We start from the raw sequence: 14,920 nt of genomic DNA on the forward strand, positions 1-14,920 counted from the left end.
CTTCTTTTTGGAGAATCTTCTCTTCTCTTGTAGGGAGCCGTACACTCATTGGATTAGTGTCCGGGTCTTCCACAATTGTAACAGTTTCGCTCTCGACTAGAAGATCTTTTGTCATTGTAGGACCTTGACTTGGAGCTTCTATCTTTGCTTCTACTCTTGTAGAACTTGTTGAAGTTCTTCACCATTAAGCTCAACTCTTCATTGAAGTCTTGTTTCTCACTTGATGATGTAGGGGCTTCACATGAGGCTTTATAGGCACCACTTGATTTGTTGTGAAGTTCCTCTTTATCCTTAAGTGACATCTCATGAGCAACAATTCTTCCAATCACCTCCGTTGGCTTGAGATCTTTGTAATTGGGCATCATTTGGATTAATGTGCACACGGTATCATATTTTCCATCCAAGGCTCTTAGAATCTTCTTGATGATGAATCTATCGGTCATCTCTTCACTTCCTAAGCCGGCAATCTCATTTGTGATGAGAGCAAGCCTAGAGTACATTTCAGCGACACCTTCACCATCCTTCATCTTGAACTTGTCAAGTTGGCTTTGAAGCACATCCAACTTGGATTCCTTGACGGAGTCGGTACCTTCGTGCATATCAATCAAAGTGTCCCAAATTTCCTTTGCATTCTCAAGACGGCTGATTTTGTTGAATTCTTCGGGGCACAATCCGTTGAAGAGAATATCACAAGCTTGAGCATTGTATTGCAACATCTTCAACTCATCCGCAGTAGCTTCACGGTTTGGTTCTCTCCCATCAAAGAAGTCACCTTGCAAACCAACACACACAATAGCCCAAACGGCGGGGTTATGTCCAAGAATATGCATTTTCATTTTATGCTTCCAACTAGCAAAATTAGTACCATCAAAGTAAGGACCTCTACGGTGATAATTTCCCTCGCTAGACGCCATACTCTCCTAGGTTGTGAAACCAAGGCTATGACCACCAAAAGCTATGGAGATCAAGCAAATGGAGACCAAAACTCTGATACCACTTGTAGGATCGAAAGTATGTCTAGAGGGGGGGTGATTAGACTACTTGACCAAATAAAAACTTAACCTTTTCCCAATTTTAGTTCTTGGGAGATTTTAGCTATTTTAGGACAAGTCAAGCAATCATCACACAATTCAAGCAAGCATGCAAAGAGTATATTGGCAGCGGAAAGTAAAGCATGCAACTTGGAAGAATGTAAAGGGAAGAGTTTGGAGAATTCAAACGCAATTGGAGATACAGATGTTTTTCCCGTGGTTCGGGTAGGTGGTGCTATCCTACATCCACGTTGATGGAGACTTCACACGAAGGGTAACGGTTGCGCGAGTCCACACAGGGCTCCACCCAAGGGCAACGGTTGCGCGAGTCCACACAGGGCTCCACCCACAAAGGGTCCACGAAGAAGCAACCACCCACAAAGGGTCCACGAAGAAGCAACCTTGTCTATCCCACCATGGCCATCGCCCACGAAGGACTTGCCTCACTAGCGGTAGATCTTCACGAAGTAGGTGATCTCCTTGCCCTTACAAACTCCTTGGTTCAACTCCACAATCTTGTCGGAGGCTCCCAAGTGACACCTAGCCAATCTAGGAGACACCACTCTCCAAGAAGTAACAAATGGTGTGTAGGTAATGAACTCCTTGCTCTTGTGCTTCAAATGATAGTCTCCCCAACACTCAACTCTCTCTCATAGGATTTGGATTTGGTGGAAAGAAGATTTGAGTGGAAAGCAACTTGGGAAGGCTAGAGATCAAGATTCATATGGTAGGAATAGAATATCTTGATCTCAACACATGAGTAGGTGGTTCTCTCTCAGAACATATGAGTTGGAATGGTGTGTGTGTTCTGATGGCTCTCTCATCGAATGAGAAGGAGGTGGAGGGGTATATATAGCCTCCACACAAAATCCAACCATTACACAGTTTTCCAATCTCGGTGGGATCGAATCAATAAACTCGGTCGGACCGAAAATGTAAACCTAGTGACCGTTAGTGATTTCGGTGGGACCGACATGCAACTCGGTAGGACCGATTCGGTTAGGGTTTGGGCATAACGTAATCTCGATGAGACCGATTACACAAACTCGGTGAGACCGAATTTGGTAACTAGCTAACCAGAGAGTTGGTCAGGCAAACTCGGTGGGACCGATTTGCTCTTTCGGTGAGACCGAGTGGAACTCGGTGAGACCGAAAAGTTACAAAGGGGAAACACTGAGTTTACATTGCAATCTCGGTGGGACCGATTCGCTCTTTCGGTGGGACCAAAAAGTTACGAAAGGGAAACAAAGAGTTTGCAACCCCATCTCGGTGAGACCGAGATCCCTATCGGTAGGACCGAATTGCTAGGGTTTGGCAGTGGCTAATGACAAGTGAAACTCGGTGGCGCCGGATAGGAAGAATCGGTAGGACCGAGTTTGGCTTAGGGTTTAGGTCATATGTGGATATGGAAAAATAGTTGAGGGTTTTGGAGCATATCACTAAGCACATGAAGCAAGAGGCTCATTAAGCAACACCTCATCCCTCCTTAATAGTATTGGCTTTTCCTAAGGACTCAATGTGATCTTGGATCACTAAAATATAAAATGAAGAGTCTTGAGCTTTTGAGCTTGAGCCAATCCTTTGTCCTTAGCATTTTGAGGGTTCCACTTTCACATCCATGCCATGCCAATCATTGAGCTTTCCTGAAATAATCATCTTGGAATAGCATTAGCTCAATGAGCTATATGTTGTTATGAATTACCAAAACCACCTAGGGATAGTTGCACTTTCACCTGCGCCCTCCACGCCTGTGCGCGTCCTGCGCCCGCGCTCGTGGTGCCCCGCCCAGGCGAACCCCGCCCTGCTTGCCAGCCCCGCTGCTCTGCCGGCCGCCGCTCCCTGCTGTGCGCCGCCCCCGCTCGCCGTCGCCCGCGCTGCCCCGTGCCGACGTTCGTCGCCGCGCCCGTGGTCCCCTCGCGCACCCCGTGCCCGTGCTGTCTTCTCCGGCCTCGTCCAGGCACCACCACCTTCGCTGGACCTCGCCCGTCGCGCCCCAACCTCGTCGCGCCTGCCACCACCACGCCCTTCCCCGCTGTTGGCCGCGCGTCTCGCGCCGCGCGCCTCGCCTTGCCGCTCCCCTGCCCGCGCCGCTGGCCTCGCCCCGGCCTCTCGCAGCCCTCCTCGCTCCGCCGCCCCCACCGCCCGCTCGCACCGTCCACCGGCGCTGCCGGATGCAGCTCCGGCCAGCCTAGCCACGGCCGGACCACCCAGCGCTGGCTGCCCGAGTCCGTTCGCCCCGGCACCCCACGCCCGCAACCGCGCACGTTTGCCCACTATGCCCCTTGGGCCAATGACATGAGGGGCCCACCCAAAACGAAAAAAATAAAATAAAAATAAATAATTAATATTAATTAATTAATGAATTAATTAATTAACTAAATAATTAAGTTAATTAATTCTGTTTAGATTAACTAATTAAGATTAATTAACCTAATAACTAGTTAACCTAATTAACTACTGTTAATTAGTCAAACAATTGCTGACAGGTGGGACCCACATGTCAGGTTGACCAGGTCAACTGCTGATGTCATGCTGATGGCATGCTGACGTCAGTGTGCACTGTTCTAGATAATGTTGAATTAAATAATTAAATAAATCCTAAAAATGATTTAAATCTTTTAAAATTAATATAAAATAAACCGTAGCTCGGATGGAAAAACTTTGTACATGAAAGTTGCTCAGAACGACGAGACGAATCCAGATACGCAGCCGGTTCGTCCGCCACACATCCCTAGGATATCAAACACGCAACTTTTCCCCTCCGATTCATCTGTCCGAAAATGTGAAACCCCGGGGATATTTTCCCGGATGTTTCCCCCCTTCACCGGTACCACCTCATACCACGTTAGGGCACCCCTAGCACCGATACTTGTCATGTCATGCATCGCTATGCATCTGTTTGCTTAATATTTATTGTTTCTTCGCCCTCTTCTCTTGTTAGACACGAGACCGACGTCGCTGCTACCCAATACGACTACGGTGTTGATGACCCTCTCTCTTGCCAGAGCAACCAGGCAAGCCCCCCCCCCTTGATCACCAGATATCACCTACTCTTCTCTCTACTGCTTGCATTAGAGTAGTGTAGCATGTTACTGCTTTCCGTTAATCATATTCTGATGCATAGCCTGTCATTGTTGCTATAACTGTTGATATCTTACCTGCAATCCTAAATGCTTAGTATAGGATGCTAGTTTATCATCAGTGGCCCTACATTCTTGTGTGTCTACCATGCTATACTATCGGGTCGTGATCATGTCGGGTGTTGATCACGGGTATATATTATACCTACTACACATGATATATGTTGTGACTAAAGTCGGATCGGCTCATTGAGTACCCGCGGTTGATTCACGAATTGGGGGCTGGAAGGACATACTTTCCCGATGGCCCTCTGTGTGGATCTTTGTGGCGGAGTGACAGGGCAGGTTGAGACCACCCAGGTGAGAGGTGGGCCTGGCCCTGGTCGGCGTTCGCGATTACTTCAAGATAACACGCTTAACGAGATCTTGGTATTTGATCTGAGTCTGGCCACTGGCCTATACGCACTAGCCAACTATGCGGGAACAGTTATGGGCACTCGATGTCGTGGTATCAGCCGAAGCCTTCGTGACATCAGCGACTGAGCGGCACGCGCCGGGTTGGACTAGAACGCCTGCTCTTGTATAAGGGAGGCTAGGTCTGCTCACCGGCCGCGTTCGCAACGTGCAGGTGTGCAATGGGCGATGGGCCCAGACCCCTACCATAGAATCTAGACCGGCGTGCTGACCTCTCTGTTGTGCCTAGGTAGGGCTGCGACGTTTTGATCTTCCGAGGACAGGCATGACCAGAAAGTGTGTCCGGACAAAGGGGATCGAGCGTGTTGGGAAATGTGGTGCACCCCTGCAGAGAAGTTAATCTATTCGAATAGCCGTGATCTTCGGTAACAGGACGACTTGGAGTTGTACCTTGACCTTATGACAACTAGAACCGGATACTTCATAAAACACACCCTTCCAAGTGCCAGATACAACCGGTGATCGCTCTCTCACAGGGTGACGAGGGGAGGATCATCGGTTAGGATTATGCTATGCGATGTTACTTGGTGAACTTACCATCTACTTTCTTCTGCTGCTGCAAGATGTAGGTTACCAGAAGCGTAGTATTCGAAAGGACTAGCTATCCCCCTCTTATTCCGGCATTCTGTAGTTCAGTCCACATATGATACCCCCTTTTCCATTTGATACCAATGCATACATATGTAGTGTAGCTCCTTGCTTGCGAGTACTTTGGATGAGTACTCATGGTTGCTTTGCTCCCCCCTTTCCCCCTTTCTATACTCGATTGCTGCGACCAGACGATGGAGCCCAGGAGCCATACGCCACTGTCGATGACGACTACTACTACTCGGGAGGTGCCTACTACTATGTGCAGCCCGCTGACGACGACCAGGAGTAGTCTAGGAGGATCCCAGGCAGGAGGCCTGCGCCTCTTTCGATCTGTATCCCAGTTTGTGCTAGCCTTCTTAAGGCAGACTTGTTTAACTTATGTCTGTACTCAGATATTGTTGCTTCCGCTGACTCGTCTATGATCGAGCTCTTGTATTCGAGCCCTCGAGGCCCCTGGCTTGTAATATGATGCTTGTATGACTTATTTTATTTGTAGAGTTGTGTTGTGATATCTTCTCGTGAGTCCCTGATCTTGATCGTACACGTTTGCGTGTATGATTAGTGTACGGTCGAATCGGGGGCGTCACAAGTTGGTATCAGAGCCGACTGCATGTAGGAATCTCCCTTCCACACTCCTTGGCCGAAGTCGAGTCTAGACATTACAAAACTTTTTACTAACATGGTTGTGTGCCTTACGGGCCCACGTCGCCATCTGGGTGGTATTAGGATCTTTTACTCCTTGATCCTTACTCTGGGACTCTGGACTCTCTTCTACTCAGGTCAAATGAATTTTGCTAACTCTAACACTAGGATCTCGTGATCACTTCCACCCGGAGAGCCCCTTATTACCGATGACCGCCTGCTACACTAGAAGATGCCGAAGATACTCTCCGATGTTCTCTCGAGACGTTATGCCCGTTGCTCTTGCAATTCCCGACTACCGATAAATCCTTATGGATGTCGTTCATACCTTCGTTCCCAATTGCCCTCGTTATTATTTTATACCCTGAAAAATTCTCCGATATTCCGAGAATCCTTTGAGCTTACTACCATGTTGTTCTTTGCCACATGAATACCCCTACGGATAATTTCTCACACTTACCGGGGATTCGTTCATCCCTCGTTGTTCAGGTGTTTTCACAAAATCTTTAAAAATACCATTCGATCTTCTGAAAATCCTCAGCAGCTTATTGCTCTTGAAATTCTTGCTTGCTTGCATTATGGTTAATCCCATAAGTATAGCAATCTTATTGGCATCCTTTGTAACTGTCATTTTGAGTACATTGATTCAATAAGTTGCGAATACTCGCAATCCTAAATCAGATCCTATGATTCATCCTTTCGTCTTAGGCATTGTTTGAACAGGAGCTGGTTCTCGACCAATCAAATAAAATTTCCATCGATTGTACCCCTAAGCCTACTCAACTTATTTGTCCTTGCTCAGAGTGTCAGCTTCTGACCCCTTGATTGTGGAATCATAATTCCTTTGCATTTGAGCTTTGAGTTAGTCAGTTGTTTCTATTATCTGATCTCCTTGCATTCTTTCTTCCTCTGGTCGAGTACCGATACTCACATCAGATCCCTTGTGGACTACCAGACCCTTCATCCGATTTTATCCAACAATGTCCTCCATATTCAATAAGCTTGTGAGCTTTCCCTTGGATACATCATGCCTTTGGTAAATTGTACCCTTTGCTTTCTCAAGCCTCCTCTACTATCGAGATTGTATAAATTACTCCTAAAAGTTTGTGGTATATGTTCCTAAGAGGCCCTAATGGGTTGAACGTATGCCTTTTCTAATCTGTGTGAACCCGGAAACTACTATGGGTCATACTCTACTGTTGATATGGCAGATAAAACTTCAACACTACAACTTCGTCGAAGGCGAGAAGTGAATGAAAGGTTATGCATTACAGAAGTGGGAGTCGACCTTGAACTTTGTGTTCATTCCCATGGACACGATGTAGATCCTATCATGGACGCTTCTTGTAATAATAACCATTTTATTGACATAATATCCATTGGTATCGGTGAATTGATCCTTTGCAATTGTGGTTTCGACCATATGTTCTTCTTTGATCCCATTTCTCAGGCAAGTTTAAGCACTTGTCTTCTATGGGTCAATACACCAATCCAACCTTTACTTTGATCTACCGTCGAGTATTACACCCTAGTATGTCAAGAATATCATGGAACATCATAACTTCTAATGGGTTCTTCATCAACTGTTATTTCTCACCGGATCCAATTGTTCCTAGGTTCTGGGTTGTCGTCAATCGAGAACACTGAATAGTGAATTGAGTTTGCACTCTGATTCAATAACTCTAAATAATTTTCGTTACTTACGAGTTTAATAATCCTTCAAGTCATTCCTAGCCTGATCGGCTGTGTCATTATCGTGCAACTTTTTAACTGTGCTACCTGGTCCTTCTTCCTGGAGCACAATTTTCGACGATGAGCTAAGCTTACGTTGACTTTCCTCATCATATCATTTTTTGCCTTGAACAACAAGCTTGATTTCGATTTTATGATATATCCATGGTTCCAATAACCTTTTGCTTCTACATTCCTTTGACTTGATGTCATCGCCAATCGGTTACATCTTCTTGAAACCACTCAAAAATTTTGTCATGATCATTGTCAACAATTTGACTTCTTCCAAGTTGTGCGTCGAAATTCATGATGATAAATGCCATCCTTCTCCCCTCGATGATTATTATTAACATCGACAACATTCTTGCATTCACTCTGACCCAAAACTTGTTCATGTTTTTGTGTTGTACCTTGAGTTCCTTGCTATCCAGCATTTCTTCTTCTTTACATTGGAGTATTACCATCTTTTTATGTCGAGAATGTCGTGAGAATTTCATCACCTCTTAAAGAATTCTTGATACAGGTGATACTTCTTACCATATCCGTTCCTTCCTTGGTCCCCGTGTTGTTTCTAACGGGAAAAACCGACAATTGAACTATGCTGTGCGACTTCAGAACTTTTAGCAACCCTATTGCTTTGAAGTGAATGGGCGATTGATTCATTCTAATTCTTTTGTTCATTAAGTCATTGTTCTAACCTTTATCGTACAACCCCTCCCATATTTCGGGTGCACCTGTCAACCAATGTTTAATTGTGTATGTTTTTATCGAGCATACCACATTATATCATTTGATCTGACAAATGTTATCTCCTTGTTCACATAAGTGTGGAAATCCATCTTTTGAAAATCTCGGTGAATTGTTGCTGAGTTCATTAACCACATCTTGTTTTTTCCTTGGTTAAATGATGAACTCTTGTTTCGAAACTTGCTTCCATAGTTCAATTCCCGAGAATCTTACAATGTCATCTCGACAATTTGTGTTGCACCTTTCTTCTCAGGCATCCCGAGTTTGAGGTATCCTGACACCAATCAGATCTGAATCTCGGTCAGATGTGATGGTTGGGACATATTTCCAAGAGTTATAACACTGGTCTTTTATGATCCAGTAAGGTGATGTCATGCCTAGCGCACATGGCCGGAGGACCTACTGTTATAGTTTTCCTTTTTAGCAAGGTTAGACATTCTTCCATGAGGAAATTGTAAATCTTATTTTATAAGTTGTTCCTGATGGATCCTTTGTGTATCCAAAGTCTGATCTTTACCCAGAGACCATGGCAATGCTATCTCGAAGCATGTCTGTGGTACTCCCATTTTTAACAAGAACATTGAAGCTCAATGTTAAATGTTTCCTACTCAATTATCCAAACACCGTTGTATGGGTAATGTCATGAAATTTCTCTCCCCTTACCTACAGAATTTTCTACATTATATCATGTCATGGATATCATGCTCTGCTTGTCCTTGGGAAGGATATACCCTTGAAATAGGTGTTTAAACACATTTTCCTTTCCATTGTTTTGTTTAATCTAATGATCATATTTTTCTTTCCATTGTTTGGTTTAGCCTTTCTTGTGATCTATATGATCTAAGCAGTAATATTCTCCTGCTTATGTAAACACCTTGGTGTACAATTCTGTTAGCAAGACCCTGTTACTATTGTTGATGACATTCCGGTAGCCACTGATGGACGAGAACTTTGCCTATTGGTCTGCCTCGTTCAACGGGTAGGAAAAATGGTTCTCTTTGTCCCTCGCCCTTGGTACCAATGTTGTTGCCGACATAACTGACATGCTACCCTCTGACATGCCTTGCTATCCTGACCATGCAAGATGTCACCGCTCCTCCTACTTTTAACCCACATGGTGGGCCCATAACCCACAGTTCCATAGGATCGAAACCTGACTCTCTTGTACAACCCAGCTCCTAAAGGTTATTCCTCATGCTTGGCTTCGTATGTAATTCACGAGCCACCTTCCAAGAGATCATCAATTCTAGTATCAGACATAATACTTATTTCCGTTGCTCTAAAACCCTTTCACACTCTGTTTTAGGAAACGAACGATTGACTAGCCACTTGAAACTTCTTACCGTACCTTCTTGCTTGGCTCTCGATGTGTTCCATTTGACCAATTCGAGAGTTACTCATGTGATCATTCATGGGATAACCCCCCAGAAGATTTCCCCTGATAGCATTCTATTGTTGCCGGGCTGTCCCTTTCTTATTGGTAAGTACGATGAAGTTCACCAAGAAAGGCTGATGACTTATCCTGATAACCCGAAGCTAAGGAATGACAACATCAACGGAAGCGGTCAACTTCTTCGAGAAGAGCAACCACGATCGAGAACATTCGTTAGAATTTCGTAACCTAATCCCTTCCCCTTACTCCCCCTCCTAAATCTCGGGACGAGATTTCTTGTAGTGGAGAAGAATTGTGATGCCCAGATAATTAGGCTACAGTAATCCCGCGTTAATGATGCCTCGTCAGCTCGGTTACTGCTGATAATCTCGCGTTAGTTCGAAGCGGATTCAAATTCAAAATTTGAACTAAAGTTAAAACAATTAAAGTTTTCAAAAGTAAAAACAAAAATGTTTGATGTGTTGAAAATATTTCCTAACTATTTGTCATAAAAAACCATGTTTTTATATAAGGCCTATATATTTAAAATGAGCAAAAACAAAAACAAATAACAAATAAAAAGAGAAAGAAAAACAAAACAGAAAAAACAAATGAGGGAGACCCCCTTGCCAACTGGGCCAAACGGCCCAGCCAGCCAGCCCAACTGGCCCAGCCGGCCCACCCCGCCGCCTTAACCCCCGCTCCCCCCCGAAACCCTAGCACTCCCTCCCACCACTCGCTCTCCCCCACTCCCCCGATCCAGATCGGGATCGGGGCGACCACACCCCGCCCCCGACGACCACACCGCCCGGATCGACCGCACCGCGCCGCCTCGACCACTTCTCCTTGCTGGACGCCATCGTCGTCGTCTTCATCAACGCTGCCGTCCCCGGCTTCCTCCCCGAGCACCGCGGCCACGATCCCTACACCCACAGTGAGCCCCGCCGCCGCGCTCGTCTCCGCCGCCCCCTACTACTCTATTGCTACCGCGCGACCTCGCTGACACCGTGGCCGCTGGTGCCGCCTTGCCCCTGCTCCCCTGCACCCTCGCGCGCCCCTGTGCTCGCTTGCGTGCCCGCGCGTGCGCGCCCGCGCCCGCTCTCGCACGCCCTTGCCCGCTGCCACCGCCCTTGCCCGCTCGTCGGTCCCGCTGCTCTGCCACTGCAGTCGGCCGCCCGTTGCGCTCTGGCCACGAGGCCTGCCGCGCCCGGCCACACCCCGCGCCCTCCACGCCTGTGCGCTTCCTGCGCCCGCGCTCGTGGCTCCCCGCCCCCGCGAGCCCCGCCCCGCCGCTCTGCCGGCCGCCGCTCCCTGCTGTGCGCCGCCCCGCTCGCCCTCGCCCGCGCTGCCCCGTGCCGCCGTTCGTCGCCGCGCCCGTCGTCCCCTCGCGCACCCTGTGCCCGTGCCGTCTTCTCCGGCCTCGTCCAGGCACCACCACCTCCGCCAGACCGCGCCCGTCGCGCCCCAACCTCGTCGCGCCTGCCACTACCGCGCCCTCCGTCGCTGCTGGCCACGCGTCTCGCGCCGCGCGCCTCGCCTTGCCGCTCCCCTGCCCACGCCGCTGGTCTCGCCCCGGCCTCTCGCAGCCCTCCTCGCTCCGCCACCCCCCCTCCCCACCGCCCGCTCGCGCCGTCCACCGGCGCTGCTGGACGCAGCTCTGGCCGGACCCCCCAACGCTGGCTGCCCGGGTCCGTTCGCCCCGGCACCCCACGCTCGCAACCACGCCCGAGAACCGCGCCCGTTTGCCCGCTATGCCCCTTGGGCCAATGACACGAGGGGCCCACCCCAGAACAAAAATAATAAATAAATAAAAATAAGAATTAAAATAAATAAATAAATAATAATAAAAATACTTAATTAATTAATTAACTTAATTAATTCTATTTAGATTAACTAATTAAGATTAATTAACCTAATAACTAGTTAACCTAATTAACTACTGTTAATTAGTCAAACAGTCGCTGACAGGTGGGACTCACATGTGAGGTTGACCAGGTCAATTGCTGACGTCAGCGTGCACTGCTCTGGATAATGTTGAATTAAATAATTAAATAAATCCTAAAAATGATTTAAATCTTTTAAAATTAATATAAAATAAACCGTAGCTCAGATGGAAAAACTTTGTACATGTAAGTTGCTCAGAACGACGAGACGAATCTGGATATGTGGCCCGTTCATCCGCCACGCATCCCTAGCATAGCGAACACGCAACTTTCCCCCTCCGATTCATATGTCCGAAAACGCGAAACCCCGGGGATATTTTCTCGGATGTTTCCCCCCTTCACCGGTACCACCTCATACCGCGTTAGGGCACCCCTAGCACCGATACTTGTCATGTCATGCATCGCTATGCATCTGTTTGCTTAATATTTATTGTTTCTTCCCCCTCTTCTCTCGTTAGACACCGAGACCGACGCCGCTGCTACCCAGTACGACTACGGTGTTGATGACCCCTCTCTCTTGCCAGAACAACCAGGCAAGCCCTCCCCCCCTTGATCACCAGATATCGCCTACTCTTCTCTCTACTGCTTGCATTACAGTAGTATAGCATGTTACTACTTTCCATTAATCCTGTTCTGATGCATAGCCTGTCATTGTTGCTACAACTGTTGATACCTTACCTACAATCCTAAATGCTTAGTATAGGATGCTAGTTTATCATCAGTGGCCCTACATTCTTGTCTGCCTGCCATGCTATACTATCAGGCCGTGTTCATGTCGGGTGTTCATCACGGGTATATATTATACCTACTACACATGATATATGTTGTGACTAAAGTCGGGTCGGCTCGTTGAGTACCCGCAGTTGATTCACAAATTGGGGGCTGGAAGGACATACTTTCTCGACGGCCCTCTGTGTGGATCTTTGTGGCGAAGCGACAGGGCAGGTTGAGACCACCCAGGTGAGAGGTGGGCCTGGCCCTGGTCGGCGTTTGTGGTTACTTCAAGATAACATGCTTAACAAGATCTTGGTATTTGATCTGAGTCTGGCCACTGGCCTATACGCACTAACCAACTACGCGGGAACAGTTATGGGTACTCGACGTTATGGTATCAGCCGAAGCCTTCGTGACGTCAGCGACTGAGTGGCGCGCGCCGGGTTGGACTGGAATGCCTGCTCTTGTATAAGGGAGGCTAGGTCTGCTCACCGGCCGCGTTCGCAACATGCAGGTGTGCAATGGGCGATGGGCCCAGACCCCTGCGCCATAGGATTTGGACCAGTGTGCTGACCTCTCTGTTGTGCCTAGGTAGGGCTGCGACGTGTTGATTTTCCGAGGCCGGGCATGACCCAGAAAGTGTGTCCGGACAAAGGGGATCGAGCGTGTTGGGAAATGCGGTGCACCCCTGCAGGGAAGTTAATCTATTCGAATAGCTGTGATCTTCGGTAACAGGATGACTTGGAGTTGTACCTTGACCTTATGACAACTAGAACCGGACACTTCATAAAACACACCCTTCCAAGTGCCAGATACAACCGGTGATCGCTCTCTCATAGGGTGACGAGGGGAGGATCATCGGTTAGGATTATGCTATGCGATGTTACTTGGTGAACTTACCATCTACTCTCTTCTTCTGCTGTAAGATGGAGGTTACCAGAAGTGTAGTCTTCAAAAGGACTAGCTATCCCCCTCTTATTCCTACATTCTATAGCTCAGTCCACATATGATACCCCCTTTTCCATTTGATATCAATGCATACATATGTAGTGTAGCTCCTTGCTTGCGAGTACTTTGGATGAGTACTCACGGTTGCTTTGCTCCCCCTTTTCCCCCTTTCTATACTCGATTGTTGTGACCAGACGATGGAGCCCAGGAGCCAGACGCCACTATCAATGACGACTACTACTACTCGGGAGGTGCCTACTACTACTACGTGCAGCCCGCTGACGACGACCAGGAGTAGTCTAGGAGGATCCCAGGTAGGAGGCCTGCGCCTCTTTCGATCTGTATCCCAGTTTGTGTTAGCCTTCTTAAGGCAGACTTGTTTAACTTATGTCTGTACTCAGATATTGTTGCTTCCACTGACTCGTCTATGATCGAGCTCTTGTATTCGAGCCCTCGAGGCCCCTGGCTTGTAATATGATGCTTGTATGACTTATTTTATTTGTAGAGTTGTGTTGTGATATCTTCCCGTGAGGCCCTGATCTTGATCGTACACGTTTGCGTGTATGATTAGTGTATGGTCGAATCAGAGGCGTCACACCATCTTGTCAAAGAAAACTTGGGAGATAATTGATCGTCCTTATGGGTGCAAACCTATAGGATGCAAATGGGTATTCAAGAAGAAGCTTAGGCCTGATGGTACTATTGAAAAGTACAAGGCTCGGCTCATGGCTAAGAGTTATACCCAAAAGGAAGGTGAAGACTTCTTTGATACTTACTCACCTATGGCTCGACTGACCATTCTTCGAGTTCTATTTTCACTAGCTGCCTCACATGGTCTTCTCATTCATCAAATGGATGTTAAGACTGCTTTCCTAAATGGAGAGTTGGACGAGGAAATCTATATGGAACAACCAGATGGGTTTGTACTAGATGGTCAGGAAGGAAAAGTGTGCAAGTTGCTAAAGTCTTTGTATGGACTCAAGCAAGCACCCAAACAGTGGCATGAGAAGTTTGAAAGGACTTTAACAACTGCAGGCTTTGTTGTAAACGAAGCTGACAAATGTGTGTACTATCGCCATGGTGGGGGCGAGGGAGCTATCCTTTGCTTGTATGTTGATGACATACTGATTTTCGGAACAAATCTGAATGTTATTAAGGAGGTCAAGGATTTCCTATCTCGTTGTTTTGAGATGAAGGATTTAGGAGTGGCTGATGTCATTCTAAACATCAAGTTGTTGAGAGACGATGATGGTGGGATTACATTGCTTCAATCTCACTATGTGGAAAAGATCTTAAGTCGCTTTGGCTATAGTGACTTCAAGCCCTCTCCAACACCATATGATGCGAGTGTGTTACTTTGAAAGAATTGAAGAATTGCTAGAGATCAATTAAAATATTCTCAGATTATTGGCTCGCTTATGTACTTAGCCAGTGCTACAAGACCTGACATCTCTTTTGCTGTTAGCAAACTAAGTCGGTTTGGCTCAAAACCAGGAGATGTGCATTGGAAAGCTCTAGAGAGAGTTTTGCGTTATTTGAAAGGCACTGCGAATTATGGAATTCACTACACCGGGCACCCAAAGGTGCTTGAAGGGTATAGTGACTCAAACTGGATCTCAGATGCTGATGAGATAAAGGCCACGAGCG

This window comes from Triticum aestivum, chromosome 5A (genome assembly GCF_018294505.1).
Source record: "Triticum aestivum cultivar Chinese Spring chromosome 5A, IWGSC CS RefSeq v2.1, whole genome shotgun sequence".
Taxonomy (NCBI): domain Eukaryota; kingdom Viridiplantae; phylum Streptophyta; class Magnoliopsida; order Poales; family Poaceae; genus Triticum; species Triticum aestivum.